The 3,798-nt window shown below is 48.8% G+C and overlaps 1 long non-coding RNA gene across 1 annotated transcript; it reads left to right on the top strand.

Annotated features, from left to right (window-relative positions):
• Positions 1-551: 551 nt before the first annotated feature.
• LOC110343131 lies at positions 552-3,373 on the top strand. Its single transcript, XR_002385325.2, has 2 exons — positions 552-800; positions 3,222-3,373. It is a non-coding gene; the product is annotated as an uncharacterized LOC110343131 (long non-coding RNA).
• Positions 3,374-3,798: the final 425 nt, after the last annotated feature.

The raw sequence follows: 3,798 nt of genomic DNA, 5'->3' as shown, positions 1-3,798 counted from the left end.
ATGCCCATGGACACCAACACAGCTCTTACCTCAAAGGGGTTAGTGATAGATGTTTCTAGAGACAAACCTCAGTGACAGTGACCAGAGAGCATATTTAAGGTTGTTCTAATGTGGTAGCAGTTTGATCAAGTGTTGGTGCTTTTTAAATCCATTGCTGGGACCATCATAGAGAAGGGAGAAGATTTCTGCCATAGTGTCAGACACTCTTTGATGATATTCTTAGCTTTGGTTTTGTGGAAACTACAGGTTCTATTAATACATTTCCAAAGGTCTTACTCAAAAGTAAGAAGAGGCCAATGAGAGGCTATTAGGGGACTAAAGATAATGCAAGGTAATTAGGCTATCAACCTCTAACACAACAACTCTCCGCAATCATTGACATTTTACTCAATCAACCGCAATTGTGTGGCCCATTTCTGGGATCTTTAGTCATACCCCTAACATTCCCTGATGTGGACACTGTCATGGGCTCCATTGTAGGGTCATTCTGCCCATTGGCTCCTGCTCCTTTTCCGGACTCCATTATTTTTTTTCGTCTGTCTCAGGTGCTAATAACCAACATGACCAACCCAAATGCACAGGGGCTGGCCGTGTGTAAACATAGGCTGCTGTATTAGTCTAACCAGGATGCATCCTGCCAGTGATGGACTCCCCACCATGTCTCTGCTGTGGGATGTACCGTGTCCCTACCCGGCATGGAACACAAACGTTCAGAGGAGCCCACGAGCACCGGAAGGAGCAGTGCATAGAGAAGAGCATGCAAGCCCTTTACTGCGGGACCTAGCAGTGCCTTTGAGAGGGTAATGTGCACTGGAGACTTCCAGAAGAGGGTGGGGTTTGCAGTTTTCATGAAGCCATTTTGCCATGGAGATGTTTGTCAAGAAGCTGTCTGGTAACTTGAACTCCAAGAATTCCAGGCTGCGACAGACTGTCCCACCAACCTGGTGACAAACAGCTGTTGCAAGCCGAGTTCAGGCTTTAACTAGAGTAAAGGTTATTGGGGACACAGTTCCCGGGTGGGGCCTCCAACCTCAGCTGGCTGCATGGTGATAGTGTCCAGCATCCCTTGTCCTGCCTGCATCATATTTAGTTCAGCAGTCTCACCAACTTATCTTCCCAGCTGTGTGTGTGTGTGTGTGTGTGTGTGCACGTATGCACATGCCTGCACACTTGAAAGCATACATTACCCCCTCGTCTCACTCCCTGATCCTGCCACCTAAAGTCATTGCTTCAGTTTCTGTCCAAGGCTGTTTCTGATGGATGTAGTCCTCACAGTGTCTGGTGTCTTGCATGCTCTTGAATGCCTGTCACTGAATCTGTTTACCCCATCAGTCCGTTGGCTCCTCGAGGGCTGCAGCAATGTCCCTGTTACTCATACTGTGTCTCTGCACTGGCTAGCTGCCTGGAACACGGGAGACTTCCCACAAATCCTTGTGGGAAACACATAGTGAATGCTCCATTGTCTTTGGGAAGCATTTCCTCAACTGATGCTGGGCATGGTGACACAAAGGGAAGCAGTTTTCATAGACCCACAGTGACATGGGGAGCCTCACAGGAAGCCACAGAGATAAGTCGTGTTCCCCATGTCAGGCTAGAGGCTCAATCTGGCCACTCCTATGATGCTGCCTACAGGGGACGTCATCCTAGCACTGGGACGCTTGCTAAGGTGGTCCACTCTCAGCCATCTTTTATGACACCACCCAGGCCGTGACCAATTTTGTCATGATATGACTTTTTGAAAATATAGGGATGATGGGGAGCTTCAGGGGACCTGCGGCTTGACAACAATGGTCATGTAGAGGCTGACTTTTTGGGTTATACAGCATGATGGAGGGGGCCTCCACAGCCATCAAGGTAGTCACAAGAGGCATTTGGCAAGCATGAAGTACTTGTTTCTCAGAGCACCCTGGCTGGCCCATACTCAGCTTTCTCTTAATACTGTCCCCTACACTCTCTCTGTTACTTTGCTCATGTCACTGAAGCAAGGCCCAGGTCCCAGTCCTCCTCCTGTCTTTGATGCAGGGGTCCCCATTGTGGATAGGGATGTGTAGTCAGGTATTAGGACAGTGACCAGATGTCTACTCAGCTTCCATCTGTGTACAGAGACAGGCTCAGCATTTCCAGCAGGTGCCCCTGTGGGAGACTCACTAGAACCCTCAGCCTCACACCACAGGCTGCCCTTACCTGCAAGGAAAGACTCTTGATCCAGAGTTGATGAGGCAGAAGTGGAACCCATCGTTCTGTCCATCTGTAGACTCTGGCCACTGACCATCAGACAGCCAGTGCCTGATGCAGGTGTCATGGGTTCTTTTGGGTCAAGTCCAGTATTCTGTAGGAGTGGCAGCTTCTGAAGATGCTGTCCAGCACCCTCTCAATGCTACAGAGTGCCATGTGTTTGAGACTTGGGTGCTTCAGACAACTGTCCTGCTGGGACCCCTAGTGTTCTTCTTCCTTCCAGGTGTCCTGTGATACCTCAGTTTTGGCTAAGCTCTGAGTAGGTAATCCCTGAGTGTAGACAACACAGGGTTAGACACAGGCTGAAGTCTGGGACAGCTGACTATAGCCCTGGCTGTGTCAATGCAACTCACAGGGTAGGATTTCCTGGTTTGCTGGTGGTCTGGTCTTCTTGCAGAGTCATTCCTCATCCTCTCAGCCAGCCTGTACCTCCAAAGTCTCTGAATTCTTCCTTCAGCCAACTTCCACAATCTTTGAAGCACACAGTCAGATTGCCACAGATGCAAGCCCACTTCTCTGACAGCAACTCCTTCATGTCTTAGTTTTTCATCTGTGACAAATCCCCAAGGGACAAATCCCTGAGGGAGGGAAACAACTTAGAGGATGGAGTTTATTTTGCTCATGATTTCAGAGGGCCCAGCCCTTGTCTGGCTCCGTTGCTTGGGGCCTGAGGTTTGGATCAGAGCTGCTTATAGCATGCAACCAGGAAGTAGATAGTGAGAGGAAGGTACATGGGATTATATGGGGACAAAGTCAAGAGCCTCACTCATTCATTCATACCTTGGAAGGCTTCTTCTCAGATAAGTTGACATTAGCCGACTTTGTGACTTGGTATGGATGCGCTTTGGGGGTCAGTCCTCAACTTCTGTTATGGGTTAGCTACAAAGAGGAAATAGGTCCTGAGGCCATGACTTTGGAAAGTAGATCTTGTCCCCAACTCTTTGTCTCAGTCTCTCCTCTTCCATGGCATTTCTGTCTTACCACAGGTCTGAACATGGTGATCCATCTGACTGTGAAGAGAAACTTCTGAAACTGAACCCAAGGGAACCCTTCCTCCTCCAAGTTATTTATGTCAGACATTTTGCTGCAGAAACACAAAACAAGTAATTAAATATTGGTACAGAGACATGGGATCAAAGGTCATGGCTGTGACTGTTCCTGAGAGTGTGTGACGGAGACCCTTTGGAGATGGTCTGTGGGAAGTGTGGTGTCACGGTTTCATTTCCCATTGCTGTGATGAAAGCCCCGGCAAAAGCAACTTAACTGAGAAAGGGTTTATTAGGTCACACTTCCAGGTTGCAGTCCACCACTGTGGGGAAGCTCACCAACAAGTACTTGAAGTAAATGGTCATTTCACAGCCACAGGCAGGAGCAGAGACAACAAGTTAACGTATGCAGGTTGGTCTCAGCCCACTTTCTCCACTCTCGTACTCTGGGAGGCCCTGCATAGTGAACGGTGCCACCCAGACGGAACAGTTTTTCCCACCTCAATTGACAAAACCAGTACAACCCCTCAGACGGCCTGATCTAAGTAACCCTTCCTTGAGATGCCCTTCCTAGCTG

This window comes from Mesocricetus auratus, unplaced genomic scaffold (assembly GCF_017639785.1).
Source record: "Mesocricetus auratus isolate SY011 unplaced genomic scaffold, BCM_Maur_2.0 Super-Scaffold_100010, whole genome shotgun sequence".
NCBI classification, from domain to species: Eukaryota; Metazoa; Chordata; class Mammalia; order Rodentia; family Cricetidae; genus Mesocricetus; species Mesocricetus auratus.
The sequence above is the reverse complement of the archived record's forward strand: the minus strand, read 5'-3'. Positions and strand labels throughout refer to the sequence as shown.